The sequence below is a fragment of the Biomphalaria glabrata genome, chromosome 12, assembly GCF_947242115.1.
Source record: "Biomphalaria glabrata chromosome 12, xgBioGlab47.1, whole genome shotgun sequence".
Taxonomy (NCBI): Eukaryota; Metazoa; Mollusca; class Gastropoda; family Planorbidae; genus Biomphalaria; species Biomphalaria glabrata.
The window spans coordinates 7,193,926-7,210,879 of NC_074722.1; the positions used below are offsets into that span (position 1 = coordinate 7,193,926).

Here is a 16,954-nt window from a genome sequence, read left to right on the forward strand (position 1 = left end):
CCGGAAGTTGAAAGCTAGTGTTCGTGCATCCCAATCCCAACATTCCCGCGCAATTCAAACAATACCGTCTGCTCAAGTAATTAAAGGTGGCGTTTCCGGATTTCTCTAGCTTCCACTGGAAAACACAAGTTGACAGAAACCAGTCACATTTCAAATGTGTTTTCCTTCATACATTCAGAGGTAGATGTTGATGACAAATAAAGATAGGACTATCAGATACAAAAAGTATGTGAAACATTTGCTATGTGTTACGAGGTGTTATAATCTTTTAGGGAAAACAATTCCATAATTATAATATGAAATCACATGTATGTAATTATTGGTTTAAAGAAAACATTAATATAGACATATAAAGAAATAATTTTACAAACCAGCTTGATGGCAAATATGGAGACTGCTAGAGCCATGGTTGCAACCTTTCTCAAAGTACCTTTACAGTACCCCTATCATAGATTTGTTAAAGTACCCACATACATATCGTCACCACACTCGCATACGGTTTCATATTTTCAAATGAAATGTTGAAGACTTGTTAATAGAAAGAAACTTCAAAAAATATGAATCGGACCAACACGGAAGATTTAAATATCGAAGACATCAATTGGGTTGAAGCTGGTGGTTAATCGCTGTGGAGAGATCTTGCCGCCCTATGCCCCATGCAGCATGAGGGGTGGGGGTCTAAGCATGCAAGATTGTTTCAGTCGCTTCTGTGCAACATAAGATTTTTCACTGAGCACTATTGCCGTAAACAAAAATCTTCATAAAATATATACAGTCTGCGAGTTCCTCATGCCATCCTGATGCAGCCACAACTAAAATGGGCAGGGCCACGCCTGCAAAAGGATTGTTCCCAAAAAGGCTATATCATGACCAGCTCCAGGTGGTCAAAGAAACATTCTGAAAACTTTCCGAGAGACTTTAGCTCGGATCTAGCTTCCCGAGAGAAGAAAGCAAATGATTGGACATCTATCTGTTGGGAGAACTGTACTAAAAATAACCTAGAAAAGAAAACAGCTTTGGCGGGAAAAAAAGATATTTCAGTCCATAAAGGCAGGATGGTATTTAGACTTGATAAGGCTCCAAGCAATTGGTAATATGGGGCCTTTTATAACACTATACGTCAGTGCCAAAAATGAATTTCGAATACCCAGAGGGTTAAATTGATTTACAATATAAAAGCTTATAGATAGTGAAATAATATACCTTTAACTTTAAATTATTACAATTTGCAACAAACCGTACTCGGTAGCTGGAATAATTTCCATAGTGTGCAGCCGAACATTCCAAAGTCATATCGGTCTCACCAACAACACGTGAAACACAAAATGCAATGCAAGGCCTTAAAAGTCACATTGATTAGAAATCGTATGTAAGAGTTAGATTACTATGGACAAACTCCTCTCTCTCTCTCTGTATATATCTATATAAGAAATAAACTTTAAAATATATGAATGAATCGGACCAACACGGAAGATTTAAATATCGAAGACATCAATTGGAGAGAAGCTGGTGGCCTATCAGTGTGGAGAGATCTAACCGCCCTAAGACCCTAAGGGGGTCTAAGCATGCACGATTGTTTCGACCTTAAGATATATATTTAAAACTAAACAGCGATAATTTTAGCCCGTCGTCTTCAGATGTTAGTGAAAGTCAACAAATCTTTAAGCCAAGACTTTAAAACCTAAAGTTTAAAAAAGAAATAAAACAATTTTCGCCTCCACCATGATTTATTTTCAAGGCTGATGAAAGCTGACAGCCTGTTTTTTTTTTTTTTTTTTTTTAGAAAGGTCAATTTATGAAAAAAACAAACAGACACAAGCATAGACAAAAACAAATGTGTGTTTCACATTTGGAAGGTCAAGGTCTAATAACATTATTCTGTGGAAATTTTGGAAAATCTGCTTCGAGTAATTTTCTTGAAGACATTGAATCAACTTGGACATAGAAGTATATAGAACTTTCCCATTTCTATATCTAGATGATTATGTAGATTATTGAATCATTTTGAATGTCTTTTTCAGTTTAAAACTCTTTATCTAGTCCAATTTTTTTCTACACATAGGCTAATCCAAATCGAATTTATGTTTAGAACTAAATGTAAACATATAGGCCCTATCGCAGGTTAAGAAGAGCCTGCCATTTTTCGATTGTCACGCGTTTCTTCCAGAGCTGAGGCCCATATTTTTTTCACTGCTTTCTTGGTCACTATCCCTCTCCACGTAGAGCGATCTAGGGCTATGTCAAGACTAGATTCTAGGTCTAGACGATTCTAGCTGGGAGGTTTCTGTGCTGTTTCTAGGTGATCAGTTAACGCAGCCCTTCTTTCAAGATGCTCGATTTCAAATCCCGATACTAGATGAGTTAGAAGAGTCTTATGACGTGTTGTCCTGTTAGCTTTCAAGTGAAAAATAACTCTATATAATTTTTCTTAATTTATTTAATTAAACGAACAAGAGACAAAGGCTTGAATCCTGATCTATGGGCGAATTAGAGGGGGGCCGCCTCTGAGTTTATATGACAACACACACTCTCTCTGTAATCTTGTTTAAAGTGTTGTTATATTTTGCTTGTTTTCATACCTAGGAGCTTCTTAAACTGTCAGGTAGAGTTGAGCCTTCGGCACTTGGAACTCTAGGCCAGCAAAAGTGAACAAGAGTTCCCTCTCACCTGCCTGAATGAGAACAGTGTACACTGTTCTGTCTGACGGGTGGATCAGACTCTCGGCAAGAGACCGCGTACACTAAGACCCCCGCCATTTTCCTTTTTTTATACCAGGCTAACTGTGCGGGACACGCCATTTATGTAACGGCCCCTTGAGGAACAGCGCCTGGATTTTGAGAAGGTTGTGGGAGCTTTTTTACAACAGTGCAATGAGGATGCTCTCGCACCCCCTTAGGGACCCCCACGGGAGTCTTGTTTTGCTACCCTTTAGCCTAATCGTTTCCTCTTACGATCGTTTCCTGCCGGGCGCCACTATGAGGCAGGGTAGCATGCCCGGGATACCTAGAAGCAAAAAGGAGTTGAGTAGCGGACACAGTCGTTTTCAATAGCCTTAAGTTCAAAGTCATCCATTTGGGAAATAATTTTTTTTTTAAATCGATCTCATTGAAACGGTTTTTCCTTATAGTGTTCAAGAATTACTGTAACAGTAACCGGATTCTATTTCGGTGACTCCTTCTTGGATCTCTCTCTCCCTCCCTCCCTCCCTCCCTCCCTCCCTCTCTCTGTGTCCTCTATCCCCCTCTCTCAATCGCTCTCCCCTAACACTCTCCTCTCCCTCTCTCACTCCCTGTTTCTTTCTCTCTTTCCCCCCTCTCTTTCTCTTGCTCCTTCTCTCATTCTTCTTCTCCCTCCCTTGCTTCACCTCCCTCTTCTTCTCTCTATCCCACTCTCTCCTTCGCCCTCCTTCTCGTTCTCGTTTTGTGTATATGTATAACAGTGTGTGTGTGTGTGTGACTCACGTACGAGTGAATATCAATTTGAGAATGTAAGTGTGTGTGTGTGTGTCTAAGTAGAAATTTTAAAAAAAATACAATAAAGAGAATCGGTGGTGGTCTGGCTTCATTAATTTCCAAGAATCTATAGAGATTGCACTGAATGACCCGGTCTTTGATGAGGGTTTGGGTTCAATGCGAACATTGTTCTGTAGTTATTAATGTTATCGAACGCAATGTGTTTATCTCTTGAAGTTTTTTGTTTAGAACTAATACACGAAAAAGAGTGAAATGCATTAACTTTATTTCTTTCTATTTGACACATTACATTATAAACGTATTAATGGGGTTAACATTCAGATAGAAGAGAAGCTATTTTAAGATACATATGTGAAATATTTTAATCTTAATAAGTTCCTTCCCTTACTGGTATGTGCAGACACCTGGAGGCATTGCAGACAGCCATTCGCCTATTTTGTTATCAACGCAGTCGGTCGCTTAGAACGTATATAGCTATATTTATTTTATGGTTCGAAACCTATGCAAACTTACTAGATAACATCTCTAGGCCTAGATCAATAACTACAAAAACATTAAAAAAAATTTTTTTTCAAAAAGACAATACTTCCTTTATACAACTTACAGACGGATTATTTTCTCCTAATAATGAATGAATGTTAGATGTTTTATCCTGGGCATTATAATTTTAAACTCCTGAATCAATAATACCTATTATTTGGAAATCCCCAAACGTGATAGCCCTTTCAAGAACGCGATGTTGGAACTAGATCTAGACCTAGTTCTCTAGCCAAATTTAAATTACCTACTTTTTTTTTTTAATTTGAAAAATTATAACGGTCAAACTAGAGTTTTCCCAGTGTGGCTAACGAGCAAGTTATTCTTTTTTCAGCGATATACATCAACTGTTAAATTTCTAGGAAAATCGTTAGAGATTCGTGTCCAGGTTTTCACTGTCGGGTGTTCAAGATATTTATCCCAAGACCAAATTTAATTTGTAGATGATTTTATTTTACGCAAAATAATAATATCAAACCACAGTTTTCGCTGTGCGGCCAATTACCAAGTATTTTTTTTTCCTAAGGATTTGCATAAACTGACTAATTTCTAGGAAAATCGTTAGAGCCTTTTTCGATATCCACCCACTCAGTAAGGTGTTAGGCAGGTTACACCCATGAAGATTTTGCAAGTTTATAAACGGAATTGTAAATATGTTTTAATTTCACATTTTTTTCTTTTATGCCTTAATATATATATATACACACACACACACACACACAATATATCATAATATATTTTTGACAACTTATACAAATCAACTCAGGCATCATTGTGCCCTCATTTGCGTAGAGGAAGCTTCTTAGCTGAGGGCCTCTAAAAGAAAAGACAGCTGGAGAACTCTCACAAAGGTCGAGGGACTCACATCTGAGGCCCAAAAGTAAAACCCTTAGCGAAGACAGGCGCAGACGACTTATAGAAAACTTAAATAGACGCCCGGCGGACAAAGTTCATCAGATGTTGCAAAATATGCAGTTTGCTACTGTGGCTTGCGTATTCATGCAAAATACTGTACCATCCTTGACCTTTGTAATGGAAGACTATGCCGTAATTTCCACAACCTTGTTTCTTAATCGCCGCGTTGTCAAAACGTCGACAATGTTGTATTATCACGTCTGTTTTTGTCGAACGGATTGTTTGTTTTCAAAGTCCCATTAAATAACCAAAAGCCCTGCTCCCAATGATCCATTGGTTAGCAGGAGCCCTAAACAAAATACGTGAAGAACGATCACTGCTTCTACCCTTCGGTTCTTATATTACCAAGGGCAATACCAAGGGCAATACCAAGGGCAATACCAAGGGCAATACCAAGGGATCTCAAGGTCGCGGAGATTATTCTTGAAGTATCACAAGTTTGTCCAAGGATTATGACCTCTCGTCTTTATAGAGTATGTGCTACTATATCCTCTTCGAACTTTAATATAAATACACTTAAAATTTAAAAAATTTAAGAGTATAGGTCTATTTAATATACATATTTGATTAATTTAATATTTTTGAAATATGGAAGCCCCCTATTTAAGGGTCATGTATTCACTGTATTGCAATATCTGTAAAACTAATAATATCAATAATAATAATGGTGGTAATAATTTATATAGCACTGTTAATAAACATAATGTAGGTTCAAGTCTCTCTCTCTCTCTCTCTTTCTCTCTCTCTCTCTTTCTCTCTCTTTCTCTCTCTCTCTTTCTCTCTCTCTCTCTTTCTCTCTCTCTCTCTCTCTCTCTCTCTCTTTCTAGCGCCGAGTTCACCGTAACTCTTACTCTAGTGATCAATCAAAATTTTTCATACTAGTGATAACTAACCTACGGCCTACGGGCAGTGTCCGACCTGTGAGGCTGTGCTATCCTGAACTCGAAATTTTGCCCGCTGTGTAGAACGCACCTCACAGGCTGGGTTCAATGATTGTAATGTTACAGGCCTCCCATAAAAGATTTGCGCACCGCTGATTCAGCCCATTCAGTTGGCATGTTCTTTTGATGTGATATGTCATGCAAGTCGGCGCCGAATAAAGTTTGTCATTAGTTAAAAATCTTTTGTCATTACTGCCATTGCCTTGGCAGCATGCTTTACCCAGTGCATGGCAGAGACATTATAGAACATGCAGTTTTGACATGTATCAAGGCATGTATTCAAATTTGATAATTAATTATAAAATCGATACCAGGACAACTTTTGTGTTCTTTCTTCTTCCTCGTCATGTGTAGACAGTAAGATTTGTGCTTTCAATATCTTTTTTCCTTGTTTACAACGCATTAGAAATATTACAATGACAGCAAGTTCAGACTGGACATGAATATCGATAAGAATTGTCATGACTCACTATGTAATAATAACAATAATGTCAATAATAATAATATAAATCGTCATTATAATTTAGTTAATACTTTCGACACTATTGACAAAAATGATGTAGGTTTAAGGTGCTGTGATAACAGACAAAAGCACGAACATAGAGGTCTGTCTATCTATCTATCTATCTATCTATCTATCTATCTATCTATCTATCTATCTATCTATCTATCTATCTATCTATCTATCTTTCTATTTATCTATCTATCCATCTATCTATCTATCTATCTATCTATCTATCTATCTATCTATCTATCTCTATCTATCTATCTATCTATCTATCTATCTATCTATCTATCTATCTATCTATCTATCTATCTATCTATCTATCTATCTATCTATCTATCTATCTATCTATCTATCTATCAATCTATCTATCTATCTATCTATCTATCTATCTATCTATCTAACTATCTCTTCTCTCTCTCTCGCTATATATATATGTATATATATGCCTCTGTCTTTCTATCTATCCATTAATCTGTCTGTCTGTCTGGCTTTCTGTCTGTCGTTCCGATCCTATATATTTTTGGGTTGTTTTTGTTTTTGGCCGTTAGTAGGCCTACTCTTATATTGTTTGAACCATTAAAAACGTTATTCTTGTTAGTTTAATACATTTTCTTAAGGTAACTCTTGCGAGCCACATACATACCTGCACACTTTAGGTAAAAGACACGCATTGAGTAACACTAGACGTCATATCGTAATGAGCCTGGACCATTTAGATTTATTTGGTCATTAATCATTTCTGTTCTAACAGGAATACTATTTGAGTAGGGAGGTAACTTCAGTGTAAGCTATTCGAAGTATTGAATTTTAATAACTGCATTATTAAATTACCAAAAAAAAAAATAAATCTGGCAATGTCTTAGTTTCATCTCTCCCACATGGGATTACCCTACATGCCAACGACCTGGCGACAGCTGTTTAATGACGGCCTTGAGAAATTATGAAATCACGATGAGAAGTATGTAATTAAAAAACAAATTCGCCAAAGAAAATATTTTAAAGATCATTTTCTTGTAAACTCTAATAGCACTGCTTCCGGCACACACAGAGAGTTGAGAACAAAAGAATGAAGTTGACAGTCTGTCGCGCTAATAGCGTGGATGTCGTTTTCTTTTTCAATAACTTCAATCCCACATTGATCCAACCTGATTTGATAAGATTGTTGTAAACTTGTTCCCCCCCCCCCCGACTGACCCTTTGTTTTCCCACGTGAAAGACTTTGTGAGTTGTGTTTTGTGCTTGGGGGGAAACTGACCTGATGGGTGTGTTGATGTGTTAACGGAGAAGTTATGATTTTGGATTTCTTGATTGAGGATTTTTTTTTCCATTGTGTTAGTGAATCGGGATATGTAAATTCGATTTGGAGATTGTGACATTATTTCTTTTGAACGGGGATATTAATTGATCATAGTTGGATTGTGCTTCTGCAATCGGAGAGATACCAGCGATCCTGAGAGCACGGTGAGTTATTTTCTTTCGTTCAATCCCACGTCGTAACAAGATAATTGTACTGGTCCAATGAAGTTCCGTTTGACTACAACTTTCCACCTCAGCATTAGTACTATATCAATATAGATGCAGACACGAACAACATTCACTCAAGAATATTATAATATATAAGATAAGATAAGATAATTTTTATTGATCCAATCAAATGGAAATTCAGTTTGACTACAATTGACAACCTCAGCGTAACAACTTTACAATAACAATATAGATGCAAATACGAAAAACATTCCCACAGGAAACACATACACACACATAACCATAAATTAGACTTCTATGTACTTCTCGATGACGACAAATTATCTTGTAACACTCTGACCGACAGTGGGATGAAGGAGTTTTTAAATCTTTCTGTTTTAGTCCTAATGGAAAGGAGACGACCACTTCTTTCAGATCTAATGTAACAGTTGTTTAATGGGTGCAGGTTATCTTTGAGACTCATGAGTTGTTTGGAAAGGCATCTTTCATGAAAAAACTCTTCAAGAGATGGTATAGCATATATAAAGCAGAAAGTAAGGCGTATGTATGTATGTATGTCTCGAATAAAAGTCAAAACTATTTGACCAATCTTGAAAAAATATGTAATTGTATCTAGTAAAGAACGAAACTTTTTAACAAATCGGGTAAACCCGTCCACACTGTAATTTATAATAGCTACGAATGAACGGGTAAACCCGTTTTCATACTCAACTTTTATTTTCGTGGTAAAATATTTTTTTTAAATGTAAAGGGAACATTCTCCAATTTCGACATAGATCTAAATTCAATCCAGTAGATCAGTAATACCAAAACTAAGTTCATATCTGGCTAGTATATATATATAGGCCTATATTAGAATTTAGCTATTTTTCTAAATATCCGTTCTAAATATGACCATTGTCTGTCCTTACATTTCTACGCCTCTGATATAAGATGCTACTGGTTGGTTACTAAGGCCTAACTTTAAACTTTCGCATCGTAGTTTTTATTTTGTATGTTATTATTTTTGTTCTGAGGAGCCCTATCTCTGGGTAAAAAAAGGTTGTGTCTATTAAATATGTATCTGGATCGACATTAATCTAGATCAAACCAGAGGAAACGTGACCTAGGTAGCCTCCGGAAGTGACACGTGACGCCCTAATTGGACGCAACGGAATAATTCTACTATTATCTTCTGGAATATCGCTTCTACGCCCGCTCGTGAATAGGATATCTGGCGCCCAGATCTAGGATTTGTTAGACTTAAACCCACGGAGAAGACTAGTCCACGCCGTGTTTTGGATATGAATACCCGGTTCTAAAGTTTTCAACGACTAGATCCATATAGGTCAGTGTTTCCCAAATTGTGTTCCACGAGGTCTGAATATATGTTCCACGAACTACTGGAATAATTAAGTAGTAAGCCATCACATGAATTAATCTCTTGAAATAATAAGCAAAGTGTTCCGCTAAATACTGAGAATGTGCGAAGTGTTCCGCTAAGGGCAAAGTTTGGGAACCACTGATACAGGTGATTACAATTTTAAAAAATGCGTTTGGTCTATTGTAACAGTAAGACAATTAGCTTTCAGGATTAAAAAAGCAATTTTATTTTCAGACTTTGACGATAAACTAGACAATGTCAAGGACGCTAAATTGAACTTTAAACTCAAAAAAAGCAATGAATTACAAACGGAAGAATCTAAAAATAGAAAAGGCTTCTGCAGCGCTAAAAAGGGCAACAAATGAGCATGTAATTAAAGAAGGAATAAGGAAGCGCTTAGCTTCCAAACCGAGGTATCTAGTACTTGAATATTGACTGAATTTTATAATTTTAGGGGTTATAAAGACCGGATCACAAACCAAGAGATTAGAGACAGGGCCACTGCAGCGATTGGACCCAGTGATGACCTGCTAACTATCGTAAAAAAACGCAAGCTAAAAATCTATGGCTATATTACAAGATCTTCGGGGCTCGCTAAGACCTTCCTTCAGGGAACAGTACCAGGAAAACGAAGAGGCAGACAGAGAAAGCGATGGGAAGACAACATAAAAGAATGGGCGGGCCTGTCATTGAATGATGTTCTATCCAAGGCAAAAGACAGAGAGGAATGGAGAAGGACGGTCGACGAATCTTGCATGGTGCCCCATCGGTCCAAAAGACTAAGGGATAGGTAAAAGTAAAGGTAACAAAAAGGTCCACCCAACTCCAATGGAGTACCAGAAGTTAAAGTTTGGAAAATAAAGGCCGTTGGTCGTTGTGCTAGCCACATGACATCCTCATTAACCATCGGCCATAGAAACAGATGCTCCTTTCTCATCTGCCTTATAGATAGCAAGGACTGAAATGGTTACTTAATTTCTTTTCAAATTTTTTAAAAAACATCTATGTCATTTAAACACTTCTATAATTCTGTACACTGGATTCCCCAAATCACTAGATATTTCCGAAATTCCTATAGAATTAAATTTAAAAAAAAACATAATTTTTACAGAATCATTATCAATGAATTTAATGAACTTCACACTTTAAAAAATACTCTTGTTCATATCGACCTGTCATTCATTAATTTACGTAGATTCACAGACTCAGTTGTGACCTTCATTAGCGAAAACTGATCGTCAAGTCCTTGATTTGTTGACATTGTTGTGATGATTTGGACAACCAAAGCTCAGTAACAAAAGGTCCCCATTAGTGTATCAGGAAACAGATTGGTAGATCAGATTTCGATCCGACTACTCTGTTGTAACACTCAAGAACGAAGGAATCGCTGGACTGGTTGTCAGACGCATGTCATTTGGAAGGTAGTACCAGAGGTGGAGGTGCTTCTATCAATTACCACTTGCAGGATATTGTTTTCTAAAAAAGTGTTTATCTTTCAAGTTTCTGAATTGTAATTTTTTTTATACCTACCATTCATATTGTCTTTTTTTTTACACTCATATACACACAGACATGCACACACTCACACACAGGCATACACACACCTACACACGTACTCTTAAACATACAATATCTAATTACACAACTTTGTTTCCTCTTTAAAGCTTTACTATAGAATCGAGAATCGTCCTCGTGTCCGCCAAGTACCTCCCTCATGACCGCCAAGTACCGCCTTCATGACCGCCAAGTACTTCCTTCATGCCCACCAAGTACCCCCAAGTACCTAATACCACTATTCTGCCTAGTTCCGCCATCTTGTCTGCCAAGTAACCCTCTTATGTCCTCCTAGTACCACCATCATGTCTGCAAAGTACCGTCCTCAAGTTTGCTAAGTACCATCGTCAGGTCTACTACGTGCCCCCTCAAGTCCGCTAAGTGTCGTAAGGGATAGACACCGTTATAAAAGGCATGAACACTGAATTTCAACGTCACAACCTGTGGGCAAGTTTGGCCAATAGCTCGTTGCCACGTCACACTTTTGTATTCGTTCACTTTTGCTCACTGCCGAATCAAACTTTCTAAGAGCTATTCCATTTGTAGCACACATGAAAAGAGCTTTAACTCTTTCTCTCCGTAATTATATTTTTTTCACATTTCTACGGAATTCTTCATTTTGCTCAATATATATTTCACTAACCTGTTATGATTAAGCTTCAATAGCTTTGATGTTTGTTATCAACAAATGTTTTATTTGGTATAGAACTAAAGGGGAATGAATACTCATATTATAGAATACAAAATAAAGTTTATAAAATTAAACATTAGTTTAATTTAATGAAGTCAAATCAACGATGGTATCGTCAATTAGGAGACAAGGAGTTAAGGCTTTCACCCAAAGACGTAAGAACTTATTTACAAATACATGGGCTACTAACTAGTGGTAATAAAGGAAATTCGATACGAAGACCAACTGTGACGTATTGAGATACTGTCAAATTATAACTCGTTTATTTTTGTACTTACTTGGCAAAGGTCAAGTTCAATTTAGCATCCTTGACATTGTTTAGTTTCTGGTGAAAATCTCTCTGAAAGAGAAGAAAAGTGTGCCATACGAAAAATGGCCAGCTCCTCTACCACCAAAGCGAAAGCCACCTTGACCTGCGATATATGTGGACCGGAGTGTCTATCCAAAATAGGGCACCACAGCCACTTGAAAAAGTGTTCGAGATGAACCATAGTCGTTCTACAACTGAAGGAGGCCAATAACAACTTCAATAGTTCTTTAAAAAGAGATTGTTACTAAGTGACTTTACTATACAAAGGCAGCACTATGGACCAAATTTTAATGAGTTAAAATGGTCAATTAAATATGACGATAATATAACTATGTTACAATGCCAGTGTCCGAAAAGTGAGATAAGATAAACTGTTGTGAGATAAGATAATCTGTTGTGATATAAGATCAACTGTTCTTTTACATGATATCTTGTTTTTTGGTATTCCTCTCTATTTTAAAATTATTCCATCCTAGCAAAAACTTAGCAGAGTTTACGTCATTGATTTACATGCATGATTAGATTGACACATGAAATACGTAAGGACGTAATTATTTTCTTTTTTTAAAGTAACGTCTGGGATATAAGATAAGATAAGGACGACTGAGGATGGCAGCGGGCAGGGATTGACCTCTGGATCATAGAGACAAAGTTCAGCGCGCATACCATACGACCAGGCAGCCATCCAAGGCTACGTAGTTCAAGTCTTTTTTCATTGTTGCAACATATCATTCCGCTATTACCACAATTGTCATTTAGATAATTATAGTCCATTTTCCGGTATATCATTATAAATATAAAATTTACCTGTGTGTGTGTGCGAGTCTGTGCGGATGTGTGCTGGAGTGTGTGAGCTCTGTGTGGCCATTGATCCGACGCAGTCACAAATCACCGACAAGTAATATGATCCTAAAGCCTGTCGATACCCGAACAGCGAGTGAACTTGTGCGTGAAGGAATCCATTAACTGCACACCCCTCCCCCACTGCTTATAGAGAGACCAGGCAGGGGTGGGAAAAAGGATAAAACAAAGAAGGGGGGGAGGACTGGCTACCACATCTACAATGTTCTCGTATGTCCCCCTGTTACCCGACACCTTGAATTGGTAATGGACGAGGAAGGTAAAGCCCTAGGAGGTCACCAGACTGTGAACCTCGCCAGAATGACCCAAAGGTGATTGACCTAACGTTATACCTTTGGATCAACTGAATAGAACATTACGACAAGCATTGAGTCTGTGTAGTACATGCTTCACTTGCTCCTTCAGAATTGAAGTTTATTACATCCTAGCCCAAAACCTCCCGCAGGATGGTCGGGGTAGTAGCGGGCAGGGTTCGAGCCAGGAGCCCAGGATAGAAACGGTTGCTAGAACTGGCCACTAGACTCTATGGCAGGGGTTCTCAACCGGTGTGGGGATCGATTGACGACTTGCCAGGGGTCGCCTAAGACCATCGAAACTATGGATTGTTATTGTCTTCTCTTCTATTGCTGTATGTGTGTGTCCGTGGGAGGGTCGCGGCAGAGTGGAGGATTGTAAAAAGGGGTCGCTGAGCTTAAAAGGTTGAGAACCGCTGCTCTATGGCATTTTACGTCTCAAAGAATAATACTTTGCAACTTCTTGTGTGACTAAAGAGGCCAGTTTTTGATACATAGCTGCGGTCACAGGTTGGGCATATGTAATCACCAGTCGCCGTTGCATTATCACCCTTCTTTCTGCTTCTGTTGTGTATGGCATCTGCAATCCTGGACACTTCCTTTATGCTCGCTCTCCATGTGGATCTATCCAGTGCCACTTTTTTCCCAACTGTAAGTGTCGATTTTTAAGAAGAACAATTTCTTTCACGTGTTCGAGATACCAACAAAATAATTAATTACCAATAGTTAATTAACTGATTGGTTTATTTTTTTTAATTGGTTCTTGTGTTGTCTGGTTAAAGAAATAATTGTGCAAAGTTTCAGCTTGATCCGAGATTGGGTGTGGGAGAAATAAAGTGTACAAACTTTTTACCATACAGACAAGTGAGTTGATATAAGCTTTGTGATAAAGGTAAAAATATTTTTCGTACTGATAGAGTTCTACCATAAGCCTCCTTTCTCTTTAAAACCCATTATTTCCCTATATAAATTTGAGCTGTCCTCTAGCCGTTGATATTGTCTGTATTAATTACATCATTCCTAAAGAAGTATCTAATTTAAAATTTTCATCTATCAGCTATTTTAAGAAACCCATCATATCCTAGCTTAGGAATATTTCCTAATACTTTGTGTTTTAATCAAGAGTCCAGATATAGTTCTCAGCTTAAACATGCTGTGACACGAGATGTCTGGGTGATTTCTCTTTTTTTTTTTTCTTTCTTTAAGCAGACATTTCGTCCAGGATATTGTGGCTGAGGGCAAACCGACAGTTTTGTGTTCGAATCCGTTGTGATTTTAGTTAAACTGAATCCACAGAATGTTCTAAACGCAGAGATCTCAAAGGTAGCGGAAAGGGTTGTTGACTTTTTGTTTTGTTTTATATGTTTCGGATTTTCAGAATTGAACGTTATTACATTCCACGCAGTCAAGTAGCAATAATACATAAAACACTGAAAATAATGTACAAACAGAAAAACAAAACCCAAATCACATAATGAGAAAGGCACAAAGATAAAGGTACATTTCTTATTCCATATGCTAGGACAAATTTGTAAACATGCTACTTCTTTCCTAGTGCTATTAGAGAATGGATAGGGTTGCCTGAATCAGCCCGGAAATCCAACGACTTAGCACTGATTAACATGCATGACTACATCACACATAGGATTTAATTATATTCTTTGTTGAAGTAACGCTTGTAATCTATAAGATAACAGCGGGGGGGGGGGGACGGCTGCGGTCAGGGCTTGACCCCCGGGAACATGGAGATAGTTCAAAGCGCTTACCACTCGACCAGGCAGCCAACCCGATGAGTATCTAGTTTAATAAAAAGCTCTTGCTTCATTACGAGCCATCATTTTTTTAAGTATGCATTTATCTTGAGAGTCCTTCATGCTTTAATATACTCAGTGTGCTGTGGTCTACTCTCTTTTGTAGGCTTGGGTTGAAAGGGAATACCTAGGAGAGGACTTGATTGTTGCCTTTTGGCGCTTAGGAAACGCAAATCAGACACAAACAAAAAAAAAACGCAATACAAACGAAGAGATTAGAATCAAGATCAAAACGGCAACTGGGCCCCACGTGACATGCTAAACTAAGTCCTCAGGTCCTCATAGCTTACAAAGATGGAAACAGTACCGAGGAACAGAACTCAAATAGAGTGAACCCCTAATAGTGAAAAACGTCTGACCTACATGTGGACGAGGTTTAGGGCTAGGTAGCTAGAATGCTGCTTAATTATTAACAGAAAAAAAAAATTATGTTTATTTTATACAAGCAAGTGCTTTGCAAGTGTTGCACTGACCATGATAAAACTGCATGACAAAATGCGGACGTTCTCAACCATAATCAAAACGTTATTTGTTTCATTTAAAAAGTTGAAAAAAAAAGTTCATTTTTTTTGTTAGCATCGCAATGTCACAAGATCATCAGGACTGAAGAAGAGGTGGAAATATCTGATTGGGAGGATATATAAAGAAGTAGCATCCACTACCGGCTCCGACCGTTGATTTTTTCCCCCCAGGCAATATATTGTTTATTTTGCCATGTACCCCTTCCCTTTTTCTTCTAACTAAAATAATTGAACGGTAAACGTTCCCCCCGTACATTCCTTTGACCAGCGCATTCTTTTACTATCACCTTCGAGTATCACTTCTCTTCCGCCATTTACATTATAACTCTAGTCTCTCTAATAATATCTCTAAAATAATCCAAAGCTTTTTTGTTTTTTTTTTGACTAAAGATAATCGGTTCTCAATTTGTAAATGATCATTGCATGTCAAATGACCACATTTTTTTTTTGGGCCTGGGACATTTTTTCTTATTACGTCCTGCAAATCTTAATGCTCCCATAATCCCATAATACTTTGGCCGTACCCCCCCCCCCACCAAATTTTTTTGCACGTTCATACTGCTTGCATTACAACAATACCCCCCTTTTGGTCCGTGTATTCTAGTGTAACGTTTAGTTGGGACGGCCCGCTTTAAAACGCCCTCCCAAACACACTCCACATCTGACCTTTGAACTCTGTCCCTTTCCTCTCACTAATATTTTCACTCTGCTTCGCTCCCTTTTTAAATACTTTAATTTTAGTGTCTGTTACATCTATAGCTTATAAAGCTACGCATACTTTTTCCCCAGTGAATTCGATACCGCTTCACTTATTCCTCCTACTGTCACCCTACGCCTTAGAAAATAGTCCGCCAAACAATATCTGAATATTCTTTGACTTTTCAGCTTTCTATCAAAATATTTCAAAGGCTCTCTGATGCTTCAAATACCATAAGTTTTGTTAATCAGGGCTTAAAAATTCTCTTATCCCTATCATGATGAAGGTTATAAATTCTGTTTCAACTTTTACGTAGATCAAATTATTAAAATTAAATTGTGCGAAAAAATCCATCTAAATGATTGGCACAAACATTAAAAAAATTAGCGCCCGATAAGGGACTTGAACCCTTGACCCTCAGATTAAAAGTCTGATGCTCTACCGACTGAGCTAACCGGGCTCACAAATATTGGTTATTAATAAGGCAAAATTTAAGCATAAAAAAGTGTTAAAATAGTGCGTAACAACATGTTGAGTTTAACCCTTAAAACGCGTGTGGTAGTTCGTGACCTCCGTATGTCGAAGGCGCCGGGTAGTTTAGCCTCTAAACATCAGACTAGTGTTTGCACTCATTGTACAACAGTTCAGCACTTTGAGGGTTAAACAAAAAAAAATATATAGGGTCAAAATTGGAATAAAAAAAAACGTTTTTGGTAAATTTAACTGCAACGGTTTTCATCGTGATAAATTCTTAGACACAAGGCAAGTAAGAACAGGCCCGGGTTCGCTGTTCTGCCTCACCGTGGCACACGGGTGGAAACTAGGCTAAATGAATGGCGAAACATAACTCCCGTGGGGATGCCCACGGGTAGACGAGAGTCCACCTCTTGCACGGGCGGATTTGCAAAAAAGTCCCCACAAACCTGTCACACATCCATGCGCTGTTCCTCAAAGGGACCGTTACATACATGGCGAGTCCCCCACGGTTAGCTTG

General features: G+C 37.9%; 1 non-coding gene across 1 annotated transcript; it reads right to left on the minus strand.

Moving 5' to 3' along the window:
* Positions 1-16,347: 16,347 nt before the first annotated feature.
* On the minus strand, positions 16,348-16,420 carry Trnak-uuu (transfer RNA lysine (anticodon UUU)). Its single transcript has one exon. It is a non-coding gene; the product is annotated as a tRNA-Lys (tRNA).
* Positions 16,421-16,954: the final 534 nt, after the last annotated feature.